Source organism: Scardinius erythrophthalmus, assembly GCF_964197995.2.
Source record: "Scardinius erythrophthalmus genome assembly, chromosome: 21".
Taxonomy (NCBI): Eukaryota; Metazoa; Chordata; class Actinopteri; order Cypriniformes; family Leuciscidae; genus Scardinius; species Scardinius erythrophthalmus.
In genome coordinates, this window is record NC_138241.1 from 25,547,014 (window position 1) to 25,572,290 (window position 25,277).

Here is a 25,277-nt window from a genome sequence, read left to right on the forward strand (position 1 = left end):
AGTGTAATAACACATTGTGGTCTTATACCTTTATTACAATGTAATGACACATTGTCTTATTATACCTTTATAACAGTGTAATAATAAACTGTGTTATTATACCTTTATTACAGTGTAATAATACATTGTGTTATTATACATTTATTACAATGTAAAAATACAGTGTGTTATACCTTTATTACAGTGTAATAATACATTGTCTTATAATACATTTATTACAGTGTAATAATACATTGTGTTATTATACATTTATTACAATGTAATAATACATTGTGTTATTATACCTTTATTACAATGTACTAATACATTGTGAAATTATACCTTTATTACAATGTAATAATACATTGTGCTATTATACCTTTATGACAATGAAATACATTGTGCTATTATACATTTGTCACAGTGTAATAATACATTGTGTAATTATACCTTCATTACAGTGCCATAATACATTGTGTAATTATACCTTTATTACAGTGTAATAATACACTGTGCTATTATACCTTTATTACAGTGTAATAATACATTGTGTTATTATACATTTATTACAGTGTAATAACACATTGTGGTATTGTACCTTTAGTACAGTGTAATAATACATTGTGTCATTATACATTTATTACAATGTAATAATACATTGTGTTATTATACATTTATTACAATGTAATAATACATTGTGTTATTATACCTTTATTACAGTGTAATGATGCATTGTCTTATACCTTTATTACATTGTAATAATACACTGTGCTATTATACCTTTATTACAGTGTAATAACACATTGTGGTATTATACCTTTAGTACAGTGTAATAATACATTGTGTCATTATACATTTATTACAATGTAATAATACATTGTATTATTATACATTTATTACAATGTAATAATACATTGTGTTATTATACCTTTATTACAGTGTAATAATACATTCTTATTATACATTTATTACAGTTCCATAATACATTGTGATTCTATTTTTTTACAGTGCCATAATACATTGTGAAATTATACCTTTATTACAGTGTAATAATACACTGTGCTATTATACCTCTATTACAGTGTAATAACACATTGTGGTATTATACCTTTTTTACAGTGTAATGATACATTGTCTTATTATACATTTATTACAGTGTAATAATACATTGTGTTATTATACATTTATTACAATGTAATAATACACTGTGCTATTATACCTTTATTACAGTGTAATAACACATTGTGGTCTTATACCTTTATTACAGTGTAATGATACATTGTCTTATTATACCTTTATTACAGTGTAATAATACATTCTTATAAGAATGTGTTATTACACTTTATTACAGTGTAGTAATACACTGTGTTATTATACCTTTATTACAGTGTAATAATACATTTTCATTATACATTTATTACAGTCCCATAATACATTGTGTTTCTACCTTTTTACAGTGCCATAATACATTGTGAAATTATACCTTTATTACAGTGTAATAACACATTGTGGTATTATACCTTTATTACAGTGTAATAATACATTGTGTTATTATACATTTATTACAATGTAATAATACATTGTGTTATTATACATTTATTACAATGTAATAATACATTGTCTTATAATACCTTTATTACAGTGTAATAATACATCGTGTTATTATACATTTATTACAATGTAATAATACATTGTGTTATTATACCTTTATTACAGTATAATAATACATTGTGAAATTATACCTTTATTACAATATAATAATACATTGTGCTATTATAACTTTATGACAATGAAATACATTGTGCTATTATACATTTATCACAGTGTAATAATACATTGTGTAATTATACCTTCATTACAGTGCCATAATACATTGTGTAATTATACCTTTATTACAGTGTAATAATACACTGTGCTATTATACCTGTATTACAGTGTAATAACACATTGTGGTATTATACCTTTATTACAGTGTAATGATGCATTGTCTTATACCTTTATTACAGTGTAATAATACATTGTGTTATTATACATTTATCACAATGTTATAATACATTGTGTTATTATACATTTATTACAGTCCCATAATACTTTGTGAGCTTCTACCTTTTTACAGTGCCATAATACATTGTGAAATTATACCTTTATTACAGTGTAATAATACACTGTGCTATTATACCTTTATTACAGTGTAATAACACATTGTGGTCTTATACCTTTATTACAATGTAATGACACATTGTCTTATTATACCTTTATAACAGTGTAATAATAAACTGTGTTATTATACCTTTATTACAGTGTAATAATACATTGTGTTATTATACATTTATTACAATGTAAAAATACAGTGTGTTATACCTTTATTACAGTGTAATAATACATTGTCTTATAATACATTTATTACAGTGTAATAATACATTGTGTTATTATACATTTATTACAATGTAATAATACATTGTGTTATTATACCTTTATTACAATGTACTAATACATTGTGAAATTATACCTTTATTACAATGTAATAATACATTGTGCTATTATACCTTTATGACAATGAAATACATTGTGCTATTATACATTTGTCACAGTGTAATAATACATTGTGTAATTATACCTTCATTACAGTGCCATAATACATTGTGTAATTATACCTTTATTACAGTGTAATAATACACTGTGCTATTATACCTTTATTACAGTGTAATAATACATTGTGTTATTATACATTTATTACAGTGTAATAACACATTGTGGTATTATACCTTTAGTACAGTGTAATAATACATTGTGTCATTATACATTTATTACAATGTAATAATACATTGTGTTATTATACATTTATTACAATGTAATAATACATTGTGTTATTATACCTTTATTACAGTGTAATGATGCATTGTCTTATACCTTTATTACATTGTAATAATACACTGTGCTATTATACCTTTATTACAGTGTAATAACACATTGTGGTATTATACCTTTAGTACAGTGTAATAATACATTGTGTCATTATACATTTATTACAATGTAATAATACATTGTGTTATTATACATTTATTACAATGTAATAATACATTGTGTTATTATACCTTTATTACAGTGTAATAATACATTCTTATTTTACATTTATTCAGAGATGTATAGTAACGAAGTAGAACTACTTCACTACTGTACTTAAGTACTAAAAGGCTGTATCTGTACTTTTCTAAAGTATTATTTTTTTCTCCTACTTCCACTTTTACTTCAGTACATATTTTCGGCGAGTGTAATACTTTTACTCCGATACTTTTTTTATGTGCTGCATTGTTACTCGTTACAATTATAAAAATGTTACGAATCATTCCAAACCTACATTATCACTGCCAGAGCGGTAGATGGCTCTGTCACCAGGTTTGTTGAAGCTGGCCCAGCGAATCAAGCGATCAAGAAAACCGCGCGCGCGCTCCCGTTCTGCCTTTCGCTCTGCTGCCTGCCTCCATTGAGGACACTTGAGCTTTGTTAATTTGTTTCGAGATGGAAGAACCAGAACTTCGAGTGATCGTGGCTGTGGCGGTGAGGGTGAGGAAGGAGACCACTCCTGGCCCTACTAGTCCATGTTTTCATTTGTCGGAGTGAAAGACAATTCATATAGATTGAAGTGCGTAACTGTTAGCTGTCATGAGGACGCCGATGCACTGAATCGTTCGTTACTTGTTTAAATAGTTTAAAGTTAGGCTACTATTATATGTAATGTTATTACCTTGACAAACTATGCATCATTAAAATGATATAAGACTCAAGTTTCAGTATTTGAGCACTATTTTATTCTGAGAAACTTATAGGGATAGTTATGTCTTAATTTGTGTCAGTTATATATCAGGAAAAAATAGTCGATACCTTTAATATGAATTATGAGCGTCAGCCGCACCCATTCAGAAAAAAAAACAAAAAAACTCATGTGCGGTCGTCATGAAAGCGCTTGACCAAACAACGTCCCTCAGGTCTTTTAGCTCAAAATGTGCATATTTTGATAGATTGCATAGGTTTACGTTAGATTTCTATAGAGAGGAATAATATTTATTTAAATTATTATAACCAAAATGGGCCGATGTAATCATTATGAGCGCTGGATACTCTGATGTAGCCTACTGTGTTTTCAGTCCATACTGGCAGCCTGGGGGCGCCCTATGCACATTAGACCATATATGGAACACACGAAGAGCCATTCCAGGAACTCCCTGACATAAACAAAGCTTCCCGAGATCGCTGTTACATGCTGATAAATACCCAATAAGCTGTAGAGAAAAAAGGCACAAGCAGGGAAGAGAAGAGAGGGATGCTTTAGAGGGGAAGGGACATATATCTGTTTTTGTTTACAAAGTGTTAAGCTCAGTGTGTTAAGGTGTTCTTGAACATTCATGTCCTTGTACTGCTGCTTCAGCCAAATTAATTGTGAGTGTCCTAAACATTTGAAATAATATAAACAATATGATGTTCAAACTTTTGACTGTTTTCTTTAATAACTTCATAACACAATACTTGTACTTTTACTTTCAGTACTTGAGTAGTACATTTTTAAATAAACTACTTGCAATACTTAAGTACAAAAATTTTTGAATACTTTAGTACTTCTACTTAAGTATTTTGCTTAAAGAGCACTTTAACTTCTACTCAAGTCACTTTTTTGATAGAGCACTTGTACTTTTACTCAAGTATGGGTCTCTAGTACTTTATACATCTCTGCATTTATTACAGTCCCATAATACATTGTGATTCTACTTTTTTACAGTGCCATAATACATTGTGAAATTATACCTTTATTACAGTGTAATAACACATTGTGGTATTATACCTTTATTACAGTGTAATGATACATTGTCTTATTATACATTTATTACAGTGTAATAATACATTGTGTTATTATACATTTATTACAATGTTATAATACATTGTGTCATTATACCTTTATTAGAGTGTAATAATACATTCTTACTATACATTTATTGCAGTCCCATAATACATTGTGTAATTCTACCTTTTTACAGTGCCATAATACATTGTGAAATTATACCTTTATTACAGTGTAATAATACACTGTGCTATTATACCTTTATTACAGTGTAATAACACATTGTGGTATTATACCTTTATTACAGTGTAATAATACATTGTGTTATTATACATTTATTACAATTTAATAATACATTGTGTTATTATACATTACAATGTAATAATACATGGTGTTATTATACCTTTATTACAGTGTAATAATACATTCTTATTATACATTTATTACAGTCCCATGATACATTGTGTGATTCTACTTTTTTTACAGTGCCATAATACATAGTGAAATTATACCTTTATTACAGTGTAATAATACACTGTGCTATTATACATTTATTACAGTGTAATAACACATTTTGGTATTGTACCTTTATTACAGTGTAATAATACATTTTGTTATTATACATTTATTACAATGTAATAATACACTGTGCTATTATACCTTTATTACAGTGTAATAATACATTGTCTTATAATACCTTTATTAGTGTAATAATACATTGTGTTATTATACATTTATTACAATGAAATACATTGTGCTATTATACATTTATCACAGTGTAATAATACATTGTGTAATTATACCTTCATTACAGTGCCATAATACACTGTGTTATTATACCTTTATTACAGTGTAATAATACATTGTGAAATTATACCTTTATTACAATGTAATAATACATTGTGCTATTATACCTTTATGACAATGAAATACATTGTGCTATTATACATTTATCACAGTGTAATAATACATTGTGTAATTACACCTTCATTACAGTGCCATAATACATTGTGTAATTATACCTTTATTACAGTGTAATAATACACTGTGCTATTATACCTTTATTACAGTGTAATGATGCATTGTCTTATACCTTTATTACAGTGTAATAATACATTGTGTTATTATAAATTTATTACAATGTAATAATACATTGTGCGATTCTACCTTTTACAGTGCCATAATACATTGTGAAATTATACCTTTATTACAATGTAATAATACACTGTGCTATTATACCTTTATTACAGTGTAATAACACATTGTGGTATTATACCTTTATTACAGTGTAATGATACATTGTCTTATTATACCTTTATTACAGTGTAATAATAAACTGTGTTATTATACCTTTATTACAGTGTAATAATACATTGTCTTATAATACCTTTATTACAGTGTAATAATACATTGTGTTATTATACATTTATTACAATGTAATAATACATTGTGTTATTATACCTTTATTACAGTATAAATAATACATTGTGAAATTATACCTTTATTACAATGTAATAATACATTGTTTAATTATACATTTATCACAGTGTAATAATACATTGTGTAGTTATACCTTCATTACAGTGCCATAATACATTGTGTAATTATACCTTTATTACAGTGTAATAACACATTGTGGTATTATACCTTTATTACAATGTAATAATACACTGTGTTATTATACCTTTATTACAGTGTAATAATACATTGTCGTATAATACCTTTATTACAGTGTAATAATACTAGGGCTGTTTTCGACTAAGGATTTTCATAGTCGAATCTGATTCGTTAGATTTTGCCGTAGTCGACTGATAGTCGAACCTTTTTTTTTTTTTTTTTTAAGATAGCAGCTAGATTTTTTCCATTTCAAACAAAAGAGCTAAAAAAAACTAAAAGAAACACATGGTGATACATTTTTAAAATAAAATACATTTTTATTTATTTACATTAGTAAGCTACAGGACATCGTCTTTCAAAACATGACCTGCGCGAAAGCGGAAAATATTTTTTTGTACCCAGCCCTTCTGAAAATGCGAATGCGTCTCTGTCCCCAGCACATTTCAAACCAAACTGACGCCCATGTACCGTATATTTTCCGCACTATAAGGCGCACCGGATTATAAGGCGCATAGAATAGAAGATACTGCAGTCAAACGTTTGACTGGGTTTGCGTTATGCAGTGGTCACCAACCTTTTCATAAGATCACATCCAAAGTCCAAATATAAATCAAGATCTACCACTTGCAAAAAAAATGTGAAAAAACAAGTGGCTGAGCTGTAAAACCTTGTTTATACTCGACGCGTCCGCCTGAGCGCGAAGCTATGGCGCGAAGGTAATAAAAAACTAATATCCGTCTGCTCGGGCAGATTCGGCTAACAACGCGCGCGCCTCCGCATCCGAAGATGCACGACTTTGACCCGAATCTGCCCGAGCAGACGGATATTAGTACATCTCATCATCACACCGGCACCCAGTTTGCGCGTCTAAATCAGTTGTATGGTCTGGTGTTCAGTCTAAAACAAAACAGTTGCGTCAAGTATAAATGCCTCGTCTGTTTGAGGAGTTGCGCGCGCAGTCAGCGGAGGCTCGCGCTCCGGTGCCAGGCGAAAGTTTAAACAAGGGTTAAGTCAGCGGTTGTTTTACAGACATTAACATAAGGCGCCAGATCCATAAAGGCGCTCCGGATTATAAGGCGCACTGTCGTTTTTTGAAAAAATTAAAGGCTTTTAAGTGCGCCTTATAGTGCGGAAAATACGTTAGGCTATTCGACTATGAGGTTCATAGTCGAATCAGACCTCTCCGAATCGAATCGTCGAATCCTCGACTATTAGAAGTCAGCCCTAAATAATACATTGTGTTATTATACATTTATTACAATGTAATAATACATTGTGTTATTATACCTTTATTACAGTGTAATAACACATTCTTATTATACATTTATTACAGTCCCATAATACATTGTGAAATTATACCTTTATTACAGTGTAATAATACATTGTGGTATTATACCTTTATTACAGTGCAATGATACATTGTCTTATTATACCTTTATTACAGTGTAATAATACACTGTGTTATTACACCTTTATTACAGTGTAATAACACATTGTGGTATTATACCTTTATTACAGTGTAATAATACATTGTGTTATTATACATTTATTACAATGTAATAATACATTGTGTTATTTTACCTTTATTACAGTCCCATAATAAATTGTGCTATTATACCTTTTTACAATGTAATAATACATTGTGAAATTATACCTTTATGACAATGTAATACATTGTGAAATTACACCTTTATTACAATGTAATAATACATTGTGCTATTATACCTTTATGTCAATGTAATACATTGTGAAATTATACATTTATCACAGTATAGTAATACATTGTGTAGTATACCTTTATTACAGTATAATAATACATTGTGTAATTATACCTTTATTACAGTGTAATAATACATTGTGTTATTATACATTTATTACAATGTAATAATACATTGTGTTATTATACATTTATTACAGTCCCATAATACATTGTGATTCTACTTTTTTACAGTGCCATAATACATTGTGAAATTATACCTTTATTACAGTGTAATAATACACTGTTCTATTATACCTTTATTACAGTGTAATAACACATTGTGGTATTATACCTTTATTACAGTGAAATGATACATTGTCTTATTATACATTTATTACAGTGTAATAATACATTGTGTTATTATACATTTCTTACAATGTAATAATACATTGTGTTATTATACCTTTATTACAGTGTAATAATACATTCTTATTATACATTTATTACAGTCCCATAATACATTGTGTAATTCTACCTTTTTACAGTGCCATAATACATTGTGAAATTATACCTTTATTACAGTGTAATAACACATTGTGGTATTATACCTTTATTCCAGTGTAATAATACATTGTGTTATTATACATTTATTACAATGAAATACATTGTGCTATTATACATTTATCACAGTGTAATAATACATTGTGTAATTATACCTTTATTACAGTGTAATAATACACTGTGCTATTATACCTTTATTACAGTGTAATAACACATTGTGGTATTATACCTTTATTACAGTGTAATAATACATTGTGTTATTATACATTTATTACAATGTAATAATACATTGTGTTATTATACATTTATTACAATGTAATAATACATTGTGTTATTATACCTTTATTACAGTGTAATAATACATTCTTATTATATATTTATTACAGTCCCGTAATACATTGTGTGATTCTACCTTTTTACAGTGCCATAATACATTGTGAAATTATACCTTTATTACAGTGTTATAATACACTGTGCTATTATACCTTTATTACAGTGTAATAACACATTGTGGTATTATACCTTTATTACAGTGTAATAATACATTGTCTTATAATACCTTTATTACAGTGTAATACATTGTGTTATTATACATTTATTACAATGTAATAATACATTGTGTTATTATACATTTATTACAATGTAATAATACATTGTGTTATTATACATTTATTACAGTCCCATAATACATTGTGCGATTCTACCTTTTTACAGTGCCATAATACATTGTGAAATTATACCTTTATTACAGTGTAATAATACACTGTGCTATTATACCTTTATTACAGTGTAATAACACATTGTCTTATAATACCTTTATTACAGTGTAATAATACATTGTGTTATTATACATTTATTACAATGTAATAATACATTGTGTTATTGTACCTTTATTACAGTGTAATAATACATTGTGAAATTATACCTTTATTACAGTGTAATAATACACTGTGCTATTATACCTTTATTACAGTGTAATAACACATTGTCTTATAATACCTTTATTACAGTGTAATAATACATTGTGTTATTATACATTTATTACAATGTAATAATACATTGTGTTATTATACCTTTATTACAGTGTAATAATACATTGTGAAATTATACCTTTATTTACAATGTAATAATACACTGTGCTATTATACCTTTATGACAATGAAATACATTGTGCTATTATACATTTATCACAGTGTAATAATACATTGTGTAATTATACCTTTATTACAGTGTAATAATACACTGTGCTATTATACCTTTATTACAGTGTAATAACACATTGTGGTATTATACCTTTATTACAGTGTAATGATACATTGTCTTATTATACATTTATTACAGTGTAATAATACACTGTGCTATTATACCTTTAGAACAGTGTAATAACACATTGTGGTATTATACCTTTAGTACAGTGTAATGATGCATTGTGTTATACCTTTATTACAGTGTAATAATACACTGTGCTATTATACCTTTATTACAGTGTAATAACACATTGTGGTATTATACCTTTAGTACAGTGTAATGATGCATTGTCTTATACCTTTATTACAGTGTAATAATACACTGTGCTATTATACCGTTATTATAGTGTAATAACATTTTGTGGTATTATACGTTTATTACAGTGTAATAATACATTGTGTCATTATACATTTATTACAATGTAATAATACATTGTATTATTATACATTTATTACAATGTAATAATACATTGTGTTATTATACCTTTATTACAGTGTAATAATACATTCTTATTATACATTTATTACAGTTCCATAATACATTGTGATTCTATTTTTTTACAGTGCCATAATACATTGTGAAATTATACCTTTATTACAGTGTAATAATACACTGTGCTATTATACCTCTATTACAGTGTAATAACACATTGTGGTATTATACCTTTTTTACAGTGTAATGATACATTGTCTTATTATACATTTATTACAGTGTAATAATACATTGTGTTATTATACATTTATTACAATGTAATAATACACTGTGCTATTATACCTTTATTACAGTGTAATAACACATTGTGGTCTTATACCTTTATTACAGTGTAATGATACATTGTCTTATTATACCTTTATTACAGTGTAATAATACATTCTTATAAGAATGTGTTATTAGACTTTATTACAGTGTAATAATACACTGTGTTATTATACCTTTATTACAGTGTAATAATACATTTTCATTATACATTTATTACAGTCCCATAATACATTGTGTTTCTACCTTTTTACAGTGCCATAATACATTGTGAAATTATACCTTTATTACAGTGTAATAACACATTGTGGTATTATACCTTTATTACAGTGTAATAATACATTGTGTTATTATACATTTATTACAATGTAATAATACATTGTGTTATTATACATTTATTACAATGTAATAATACATTGTCTTATAATACCTTTATTACAGTGTAATAATACATCGTGTTATTATACATTTATTACAATGTAATAATACATTGTGTTATTATACCTTTATTACAGTATAATAATACATTGTGAAATTATACCTTTATTACAATATAATAATACATTGTGTAATTATACATTTATTACAATGTACTAATACATTGTGAAATTATACCTTTATTACAATGTAATAATACATTGTGCTATTATAACTTTATGACAATGAAATACATTGTGCTATTATACATTTATCACAGTGTAATAATACATTGTGTAATTATACCTTCATTACAGTGCCATAATACATTGTGTAATTATACCTTTATTACAGTGTAATAATACACTGTGCTATTATACCTTTATTACAGTGTAATAACACATTGTGGTATTATACCTTTATTACAGTGTAATGATGCATTGTCTTATACCTTTATTACAGTGTAATAATACATTGTGTTATTATACATTTATCACAATGTTATAATACATTGTGTTATTATACATTTATTACAGTCCCATAATACTTTGTGAGCTTCTACCTTTTTACAGTGCCATAATACATTGTGAAATTATACCTTTATTACAGTGTAATAATACACTGTGCTATTATACCTTTATTACAGTGTAATAACACATTGTGGTCTTATACCTTTATTACAGTGTAATGACACATTGTCTTATTATACCTTTATAACAGTGTAATAATAAACTGTGTTATTATACCTTTATTACAGTGTAATAATACATTGTGTTATTATACATTTATTACAATGTAATAATACAGTGTGTTATTATACCTTTATTACAATGTACTAATACATTGTGAAATTATACCTTTATTACAATGTAATAATACATTGTGCTATTATACCTTTATGACAATGAAATACATTGTGCTATTATACATTTGTCACAGTGTAATAATACATTGTGTAATTATACCTTCATTACAGTGCCATAATACATTGTGTAATTATACCTTTATTACAGTGTAATAATACACTGTGCTATTATACCTTTATTACAGTGTAATAATACATTGTGTTATTATACATTTATTACAGTGTAATAACACATTGTGGTATTATACCTTTAGTACAGTGTAATAATACATTGTGTCATTATACATTTATTACAATGTAATAATACATTGTGTTATTATACATTTATTACAATGTAATAATACATTGTGTTATTATACCTTTATTACAGTGTAATGATGCATTGTCTTATACCTTTATTACATTGTAATAATACACTGTGCTATTATACCTTTATTACAGTGTAATAATACATTGTGTTATTATACATTTATTACAGTGTAATAACACATTGTGGTATTATACCTTTAGTACAGTGTAATAATACATTGTGTCATTATACCTTTATTCCAGTGTAATAATACATTCTTATTATACATTTATTACAGTCCCATAATACATTGTGATTCTACTTTTTTACAGTGCCATAATACATTGTGAAATTATACCTTTATTACAGTGTAATAATACACTGTTCTATTATACCTTTATTACAGTGTAATAACACATTTTGGTATTAGACCTTTAGTACAGTGTAATGATGCATTGTCTTATACCTTTATTACAGTGTAATAATACATTCTTATTACACATTACAGTCCCATAATACATTGTGATTCTATTTTTTTACAGTGCCATAATACATTTTGAAATTATAACTTTATTACAGTGTAATAATACACTGTGCTATTACACCTTTATTACAGTGTAATAACACATTGTGGTATTATACCTTTATTACAGTGTAATGATACATTGTCTTATTATACATTTATTACAGTGTAATAATACATTGTGTTATTATACATTTATTACAATGTAATAATACATTGTGTTATTATACCTTTATTACAGTGTAATAATACATTCTTATTATACATTTATTGCAGTCCCATAATACATTGTGTAATTCTACCTTTTTACAGTGCCATAATACATTGTGAAATTATACCTTTATTACAGTGTAATAATACACTGTGCTATTATACCTTTATTACAGTGTAATAATACATTGTCTTATAATATCTTTATTACAGTGTAATAATACATTGTGTTATTATACATTTATTACAATGTAATAATACATTGTGTTATTATACCTTTATTACAATGTAATAATACATTGTCTTATTATACATTTATTGCAGTCCCATAATACATTGTGTAATTCTACCTTTTTACAGTGCCATAATACATTGTGAAATTATACCTTTATTACAGTGTAATAATACACTGTGCTATTATACCTTTATTACAGTGTAATAACACATTGTGGTCTTATACCTTTATTACAGTGTAATGATACATTGTCTTATTATACCTTTATTACAGTGTAATAATAAACTGTGTTATTATACCTTTATTACAGTGTAATAATACATTGTGTTATTATACATTACAATGTAATAATACAGTGTGTTATTATACCTTTATTACAGTGTAATAATACATTGTCTTATAATACCTTTATTACAGTGTAATAATACATTGTGTTATTATACATTTATTACAATGTAATAATACATTGTGTTATTATACCTTTATTACAATTTACTAATACATTGTGAAATTATACCTTTATTACAATGTAATAATACATTGTGCTATTATACCTTTATGACAATGAAATACATTGTGCTATTATACATTTGTCACAGTGTAATAATACATTGTGTAATTATACCTTCATTACAGTGCCATAATACATTGTGTAATTATACCTTTATTACAGTGTAATAATACACTGTGCTATTATACCTTTATTACAGTGTAATAACACATTGTGGTATTATACCTTTAGTACAGTGTAATGATGCATTGTCTTATTATACCTTTATTACAGTGTAATAATAAACTGTGTTATTATACCTTTATTACAGTGTAATAATACATTGTGTTATTATACATTTATTACAATGTAATAATACAGTGTGTTATTATACCTTTATTACAGTGTAATAATACATTGTCTTATAATACCTTTATTACAGTGTAATAATACATTGTGTTATTATACATTTATTACAATGTAATAATATATTGTGTTATTATACCTTTATTACAATGTACTAATACATTGTGAAATTATACCTTTATTACAATGTAATAATACATTGTGCTATTATACCTTTATGACAATGAAATACATTGTGCTATTATACATTTGTCACAGTGTAATAATACATTGTGTAATTATACCTTCATTACAGTGCCATAATACATTGTGTAATTATACCTTTATTACAGTGTAATAATACACTGTGCTATTATACCTTTATTACAGTGTAATAACACATTGTGGTATTATACCTTTAGTACAATGTAATGATGCATTGTCTTATTATACCTTTATTACAGTGTAATAATAAACTGTGTTATTATACCTTTATTACAGTGTAATAATACATTGTGTTATTATACATTTATTACAATGTAATAATACAGTGTGTTATTATACCTTTATTACAGTGTAATAATACATTGTCGTATAATACCTTTATTACAGTGTAATAATACACTGTGCTATTAAACCTTTATTACAGTGTAATAACACATTGTGGTATTATACCTTTAGTACAGTGTAATAATGCATTGTCTTATACCTTTATTACAGTGTAATAATACACTGTGCTATTATACCTTTATTACAGTGTAATAACACATTGTGGTATTATACCTTTATTACAGTGTAATAATACATTGTGTCATTATACATTTATTACAATGTAATAATACATTGTGTTACTATACATTTATTACAATGTAATAATACATTGTGTTATTATACCTTTATTACAGTGTAATAATACATTCTTATTATACATTTATTACAGTCCCATAATACATTGTGATTCTAATTTTTTACAGTGCCATAATACATTGTGAAATTATACTTTTATTACAGTGTAATAACACATTGTGGTATTATACCTTTATTACAGTGTAATGATACATTTTCTTATTATACATTTATTACAGTGTGATAATACATTGTGTTATTATACATTTATTACAATGCAATAATACATTGTGTTATTATACCTTTATTAGAGTGTAATAATACATTCTTATTATACATTTATTGCAGTCCCATAATACATTGTGTAATTCTACCTTTTTACAGTGCCATAATACATTGTGAAATTATACCTTTATTACAGTGTAATAATACACTGTGCTATTATACATTTATTACAGTGTAATAACACATTTTGGTATTATACCTTTATTACAGTGTAATAATACATTTTGTTATTATACATTTATTACAATGTAATAATACATAGTGTTATTATACATTTATTACAATGTAATAATACACTGTGCTATTATACCTTTATTACAGTGTAATGATACATTTTCTTATTATACATTTATTACAATGAAATACATTGTGCTATTCTACATTTATCACAGTGTAATAATACATTGTGTAATTATACCTTCATTACAGTGCCATAATACACTGTTATTATACCTTTATTACAGTGTAATAATACATTGTGAAATTATACCTTTATTACAATATAATAATACATTGTGCTATTATACCTTTATGACAATGAAATACATTGTGCTATTATACATTTATCACAGTGTAATAATACATTGTGTAATTATACTTTTATTACAGTGTAATAATACACTGTGCTATTATACCTTTATTACAGTGTAATGATGCATTGTCTTATACCTTTATTACAGTGTAATAATACATTGTGTTATTATACATTTATTACAGTGTAATAATACATTGTGCGATTCTACCTTTTACAGTGCCATAATACATTGTGAAATTATACCTTTATTACAGTGTAATAATACACTGTGCTATTATACCTTTATTACAGTGTAATAACACATTGTGGTATTATACCTTTATTACAGTGTAATGATACATTGTCTTATTATAGCTTTATTACAGTGCAATAATAAACTGTGTTATTATACCTTTATTACAGTGTAATAATACATTGTCTTATAATACCTTTATTACAGTGTAATAATACATTGTGTTATTATACATTTATTACAATGTAATTAATACATTGTGTTATTATACCTTTATTACAGTGTAATAATACATTGTGTTATTATACATTTATTACAATGTAATAATACATTGTGTTATTATACCTTTATTACAGTATAAATAATACATTGTGAAATTATACCTTTATTACAATGTAATAATACATTGTGTAATTATACATTTATTACAATATAATAATACATTGTGCTAATATACCTTTATGACAATGAAATACATTGCGCTATTATACATTTATCACAGTGTAATAATACATTGTGTAGTTATACCTTCATTACAGTGCCATAATACATTGTGTAATTATACCTTTATTACAGTGTAATAATACACTGTGTTATTATACCTTTATTACAGTGTAATAATAAATTGTCTTATAATACCTTTATTACAGTGTAATAATACATTGTGTTATTATACATTTATTACAGTGTAATAATACATTGTGTTATTATACATTTATTACAATGCAATAATACAATGTGTTATTATACCTTTATTACAGTGTAATAATACATTCTTATTATACATTTATTACAGTCCCATAATACATTGTGTAATTCTACCTTTTTACAGTGCCATAATACATTGTGAAATGATACCTTTATTACAGTGTAATAACACATTGTGGTTTTATACCTTTATTACAGTATAATACATTTTGTAATTATACCTTTATTACAGTGTAATAATACATTGTGTAATTATACATTTATTACAATGTAATAATACATTATGAAATTATACTTTTATTAAAGTATAATAATTCATTGTGAAATTATACCTTTATTACAGTGTAATAATTGTAACGGAAAGCAGATGATCAGGTCTGCCTTTTTGTTGATTAATCAAATCTAATCAACAAACAAAAGGTACTGATTAACCCCTCAAAACAAAACAACAGTGTTAGCAGATGCTCGGTCAGGTCCCCTGAGTTAATCTCATCAACTCAAGAAGATATTCACACTGAAAAGGAAGGACAAAGTTCGCCACGTGGTTCCACGTGTGCACGACTCTGCATACACACACACAAAACACAGACTCCTTATCATGCCCGACCACTTGTGGTCAAAATTACCTTTTGAAAATGTTTAAAATGTATTTCTTGCTGTGCTTATGATCCTTATACCCGAAATACGATATAAGCTTTATTGATATGTAATCAGTTTAATATGCATGTAATCACGAGAAATCCTGTTTCTTTGTGTTGTTGACTAACAGAATTGTCATTCGCGGTATTGTTTTGTTCAGAAGAACACAACGGTGTTGAATATTTAGCACAGAATATTAGAGGATGCATTATTTGATTAATACCAGTTTTATAAATGTTTATGAACGAAGTTTATTCCGCCAGCATTAGTTAGAAGAGGCGTGTACCTTTCCAAATGAAAGGACATGACCACAATACGTCCTCCCAGGCGATTGGGTCACGCACGCAAGGGGGCGTGACTTTAGCTCCTTCAAAACACAGCGGGCTCTCTCACCTCTCTCTCTCACCTCGCTCTCATCCTTCCTCCTTTTCTCCCGGCGCGACGCTTCCCCGAGGAACATCCCGGAAGGCCTCGGACAAACACATGTTCGAGTCGTAGCTGCCGTTCTTTGAAACTAAGTTATATCTTGCCTCTTCCTTCACGGAAGATGAAGACGAACTTTCTCGGTAACGTTACATTTCAGTGAGCCTTTTCACGCTTCCCGCGACACCGGAAGACGCAGTCGAAACAGGACCTCGTCCGCGCTTTCAGCATCAACCAAACAGAGAACAGACTTGCAAGTATATTTATCTGATAAAAGCTGCTTTTCTGGGGTCCGGCTTTTAGGTTTCTGTATGTAACAATTACTAGCTTTTCCCTTCTCTCTATTTCTTTCTTTCTTTCTTTCATTTCATTTTATTCTTATCACGTATGTTATTATTGTTTAAATGTTTGTTTGTGGTTATTGTTTGCATTTTTACGCACGTTTCTATTCGTAGCTCATATAATCTTTAGTCACATTTATTAAAATCCATTTATACTTTTCACTGTCTCTGTGTTTCCCACCATTCTAAAGTCAATGAATCAAAAGATCCAGCTACAAGCTCGATATTAGACTACATTCAGTAGTTTTAATTAATAAACTCATAAAGTTTACTGTTCGTGGCCAGAACCTAAACTTTATTAGAGTTTGTAAATACCCCTTCTGGACGAATAACTGATGATTAGACCAGTTATAGAACAAGGTAATCTCGAAAATTGATAAAATAAATGTACATGCGACTTATGAATTATGACCATGAGTTATGATTATTAATATTTACAAAATTCCCTATATCCTTGAGCTAATTCACATTTACCCAGAGTCGTATACGCTACATAATACATTGTGTTGTTATACATTTATTACAATGTAATAATACATTGTGTTATTATACCTTTATTACAATGTAATAATACATTCTTATTATACATTTATTACAGTCCCATAATACATTGTGTAATTCTACCTTTTTACAGTGCCATAATACATTGTGAAATTATACCTTTATTACAGTGTAATAATACACTGTGCTATTATACCTTTATTACAGTGTAATAACACATTGTGGTATTATACCTTTATTACAGTGTAATGATACATTGTCTTATTATACCTTTATTACAGTGTAATAACACATTGTGGTCTTATACCTTTATTACAGTGTAATAATACATTCTTATTATACATTTATTACAGTCCCATAATCGTCCCATTTCGTGTAAGACGGCCAATGTTATTTATATGCTGCGTTGCCCTTGTGGCTTATGTTATATTGGTAAGACTAGTAGACCTTTGAAGAATCGCATTTCTGAACATCGATGTGCAATTAGACATCATGATCCAAAAAGTCCAGTTGCACAGCATTTTGCAGCTTTTAGACATTCAGTCTCTACTCTTCAATACATAGGCATCGAGGTAGTTAAGTATCCACGTCGTGGAGGTGACATTGATAAATTGCTTTTACAGCGTGAGGCTTTTTGGATTTTTACATTAGACACGTTGTCCCCTAGAGGACTTAATGAAGATTTTGATATTCGTCCATTTCTTTGAATTGTTATATATATGTGTGTGTGTTTCTCTTTTTCTCTTTTTGTATTTAATACATCAAAGGTTTTGGAGTGATTACTTTAATTTAATTATTTTGATGTATTTTTGCAGGTATCAAGAAAAGTGTTTTTTGAAGTGCATATTAATAATGATACTGTTGTATTTTGCATAGTTTTTTAGATATTTTTGTGTGTGTATATTTTTCTTTTTTTCTTTTTTCTTGTTTTGTACTGGTTAGTAATATGATGTTTGGACATGTGATCACCTGGAGATATAAAGGGTTGCACATCTGTAGTCAATTTGTCTGATGAAGAGCCTGCGTGCTCGAAACGTAACATACGCTATGCGATAGTTGTCTTGAAAATAAATATTTTTGATAATTTTGGAGTTTAGGTGTTGCCGACTTTATACTGTATTCTTTACAGTCCCATAATACACTGTGTGATTCTACTTTTTTACAGTGCCATAATACATTGTGAAATTATACTTTTATTACAGTGTAATAATACACTGTGCTATTATACCTTTATTACAGTGTAATAACACATTGTGGTATTATACCTTTATTACAGTGTAATGATACATTGTCTTATTATACCTTTATTGCAGTGTAATAATATATTGTCTTATAATACCTTTATTACAGTGTAATAATACATTGTGTTATTATACATTTATTACAATGTAATACTAAATTGTGTTATTATACCTTTATTACAGTATAATAATACATTGTGAAATTATACCTTTATTACAATGTAATAATACATTGTGTAATTATACATTTATTACAATGTACTAATACATTGTGAAATTATATCTTTATTACAATGAAATACATTGTGCTATTATACATTTATCACAGTGTAATAATACATTGTGTAATTATACCTTCATTACAGTGCCATAATACATTGTGTAATTATACCTTTATTACAGTGCCATAATACATTGTGTAATTATACCTTTATTACAGTGTAATAATACACTGTGCTATTATACCTTTATTACAGTGCCATAATACATTGTGTAATTATACCTTTATTACAGTGTAATAACACATTGTGGTATTATACCTTTATTACAATGTAATAATACATTGTGTTATTATACATTTATTACAGTGTAATAATACATTCTTATTATACATTTATTACAGTCCCATAATACATTGTGTGATTCTACTTTTTTACAGTGCCATAATACATTGTGTAATTATACCTTTATTACAGTGTAATAATACACTGTGCTATCATACCTTTATTACAGTGTAATAACACATTGTGGTATTATACCTTTATTACAGTGTAATGATACATTGTCTTATACCTTTATTACAGTGTTATAATACACTGTGTTATTATACCTTTATTACAGTGTAATAATACATTGTGTTATTATACATTTATTACAATGTAATAATACATTGTGAAATTATACTTTTATTAAAATATAATAATTCATTTTGAAATTATACCTCTATTACAGTGTAATAATACACTGTGCTATTATAACTTTATTACAGTGTAATAACACATTGTGGTATTATACATTTATTACAATGTAATAATACATTGTGAAATTATACTTTTATTAAAATATAATTCTTTGTAAAAATTATACCTTTATTACAATGTAATAATACATTGTGTAATTATACCTTTATTACAGTGTAATAATACATTGTGAAATAATACCTTTATTACAATGTAATAATACATTGTGTAATTATACCTTTATTACAGTGTAATAATACATTGTGAAATTATACCTTTATTACAATGTAATAATACATTGTGAAATTATACCTTTATGACAACGAAATACATTGTGCTATTATACGTTTATTACAGTGTAATACCACATTGTGGTATTATACATTTATTACAGTCCCATAATACATTGTGTAATTCTACATTTTTACAGTGCCATAATACATTGTGAAATTATACCTTTATTACAGTGTATTATTACATGGCGTGGCTGAATTCTAATGTAGAATGCGGTCTGTTATTTCTTGATAACAGACCGCTGCGAAGTATAACAGACCATTGCCATGCAAAACAGCCCGTTGCTATGGACGCGGAACGGACTATTTTCTTTGGCGGAAGCAATACAATCGTTTTAAAACAATAAACGCCTTTTTAAATCAATAATTTGTGTCAAATTAATTATTTATTTTTTAGGTAGCCATGTAATAAATGGGATAATGTATAGAGAGGCGGTCGTTATAGCGAATAACAAGCCCTTCAGGCTGTCGTGCTTGTTATTCGCTATAACGACCGCCTCTCTATACATTATCCCTTACATAATACACTGTGCTTTTATACATTTATTACAGTGTAATAACATATTGTGGTATTATACCTTTATTACAGCGTAATAATACATTGTGTTATTATACATTTATTACAATGTAATAATACATTGTGTAATTATACCTTTATTACAGTTTAATGATACATTGTCTTATTATACCTTTATTACAGTGTAATAATACACTGTGTTATTATACCTTTATTACAGTGTAATAATACATTGTCTTATAATACCTTTATTAAAGTGTAATAATACATTGTGAAATTATATTTTTATTACAATAATACACTGTGTTATTATACCTTGAAATTATACCTTTATTATAATGTAATAATACATTGTGTTATTATAACTTTAATACAATGTAATAATACATGTGTAATTATACCTTTATTACAATGTAAAATACATGTGTAATTATACCTTTATTACAGTGTTATTATACCTTTATTACAGTGTAATAATACATTGTGCAAGTATACCTTTATTACAGTGTTTTAAATACATTTATTTCAGTGTAATAATGCATTGTGTAATTATAGCTTTATTACAGTGTAATAATACATTGTGTACTTATACCTTCATTACAGTGTAATAATATATTGTGTTATTATTAGTGCTGTCAAAGTTAGCGCGTTAATAACGCGTTAACGCAAAATCATATTAACGGCACAAATTTTTTTAACGGCTGATCAACGCAGCGCATATTTTCTGTTTGACCTGTGGCCCAAACCCTAGTTGAAGAAATGGAGATACACAGTCTTGCCAATTTAGCGACATTGCAGACCCCTTTAGCCATTTTTTTCCCTTCAAAAAAGCGGCCAAACCTTATTTAGTTTCTGAGAATCGCCGGTACTGCTCTCCCAGCACGCGCGCGCACCTCTCTCTCTCTCTCTCTCTCTCTCTCTCTGCGTCTCGTAGTATCTTTAATTCAGTTAAACACAGATATTATGTTGCTTCTCTAATTTTACATGCAAGTATAGCCGAAATCACAACACAAATATTGTCTTTATCTTATGTGTATTTGATTTCATCAGACGACGACTCGATTATCAGGATTTTTGTGCAGATTAACGTCTTGGAAGGGAGAGCTGGTTATGTTTATTGGGTTGCATTTCAGTCACTATTTCATATTCATTCCGTTGTTTGACAAAAGAAACAGTAAAATATACCAATGAAAACAGTTTTATTCAGAATTTAGCTTCATTAAAATGGGCACAGAGACAGACAAACTAATATAATAATAAATAATAAATGTACATTTAGCATTTTCAGAAGAGCTGCCCTGTCATGCAAAAATCTAAGCATGTTTGTGTTAGTAAATTGCTCAGTGCAAAGAAAGAGAATAATTAGAATCTGGTATTTCTTTGTTCTTTCTACATGTGTCTAATAGACATGAACAAGTTCTTTGAAAAACATCTATGACCTTTGAAACATGTCTTGTCTTCATGCTCTATGTTGACTATGGTTTCAATAATAAACATACATTTGCATAAAGCATCCATATTTATCCATGCCCATGTTGATTTAGAGTATTACAAACTTGAAAAGTTTTAATTTAAGGTACATTTAGAACAAATAAAAAATGTGCGATGAATTGCGATCAATCGCGAGTTAACTCATAACAATCATGCGATTAATCGCTATTACATTTTTTTATCGATTGACAGCCCTAGTTATTATACCTTTATTACAATGTAATACATTGTGTAATTATACCTATATTACAGTGTAATATAAATGTGTAATTATACCTTTATTAAAGTGTGATAATACCTTTATTACAGTGAAATTATACATTGATCACCACATTTCTCAACACATTAAGTAATTTTACGATGCGATAAGGGCTCCCCCTCCCTACAAAAGCCAGTTTAACCACTGTCTAAGATATCAATAATCCTTTCACATGTCTACATCTGCCGTGTGTTTAGATTATACACATAAAGTTTGAAGCAAATCGGGTAAAAGTAAGAGGGTGACTTCAAAGCATTTTGAAAGTGACACACTTCCTGCTGCCAGTTGGTGGCGCTATAACTTTGACTCACAATAGTCACATCCATGTGATCGGCATCTTACAACGAACACACTGTGGAAGTTTCATCAAGATCAGTTAATGTATGCAGAAGTTATAACACACTTCCTGTGTCCCATTATTCGCCATAAATTCGTTTCCTCGCCACAGCCAAACCGTTCGAGATATCAAAAATCTGTTCGCAAGAATTCATCCTCAATGTCTTGACTTTATTCTCACTGAGTTTGGTGGCGATCGGATGAAATTCCTAGGAGGAGTATTTCACATTCCATTGTATGCATTTTCCAAACAACGTATAATAACCGACTTCCTGTTGGGCTTTTGTAAAATTTAGAGCACGAAAGTTGTTCGGCCCGATGAGATCTATATGTGTACTGAGTTTCATATTATTACATGCAAGCTTGTTTGATTTATGGACCAAGTTTTCGGACCCCATTCCAGGGGGCACTGTCGAGCCCCCCTGTCATGCCCCGGTACCAACTTCAGCCCGGCCCTGATGGCCGCAGGTTCTGACGTGTGTGCAAAATTTCAAGAGTTTTTGAGCATGTTAAGGGCCCCAAAAGTGGCAAAAAGGCAAAAAAAAAAAAAATGAAGAAAAAAAATAATCCTTACGAAAACAATAGGGCCTTCGCCCTTTCAGGGCTTGGGCCCTAATAACCACTTTATTCCACTATTTATTTCCTTCTCTCTAGGCCTCGAGTGAGTTCACGTAGTGTTTTTGTGTAGCGCGTCTGTGTTGTACGTCACACGCATCACACATGACCAGCGTCAGCCAATAGTGAGCCTACGTGTGACGTACAACATAGACGCGCTGCGCAAAAACACTACGTGAAATAGCTCGAGACCCAGAGAGAAGGAAATGAAGAGTGGAATAAAGTCATTATTTTTGTTTATTTTTTGCGCACAAAAAGTATTCTCGTCACTTGATAAACTTAAGATCGAGCCACTGATGTCACATGGACTACTTTGATGATGTCTGTATTGCCTTTCTGGACGTGAACAGTATGCCGTCCATTGACTTTCAATGGAGGAACAGAAAGCTCTCGGACTAAATCTAAAATATCTTAAACTGTGTTCCGAAGATGAACGGAGGTCTTACGGGCTTGGAACGACATGAGGGTGAGTCATTAATGACATAATTTTCATTTTTGGGTGAACTAACCCTTTAACACCCAAGTGCAAGTCTGTAGTCTTCCATATTAGCACCTCTAAACACACAATAATAGATAATAAATGGATAATAAATGTTTATCAGCCAAAGCAGTTTAAACACAGTGATGTACCTCCATGCCCCCTGGAGATTGCACACCTGTCTGCACCTGCCTGCAGCCTTAACTGAGAAGGTGGAACAGCTGAAGAACTGTATGAGAAATCACCAGTGTGCCAGCTCCAAATCCTCTCTGAATAAAAATTGATAGCACGGAGCTATTTCTCAAAGTGACAGCTGAAGAAAACAAAACATGTCCACTCCCATCTGGCACAGTCTCCCACTGAAAGTGGACAAGAACCACATTTTCTTTCCCTGTTAACAAGCAGTGGAATATTTTTTTTTTTTCACAGGCACAGATGGCTTGTGAGTTTTACTTAACATTAGCACTGTAGGACGCTGTTCAGTGTTTTAGAGATCCGCATCAGAGAACT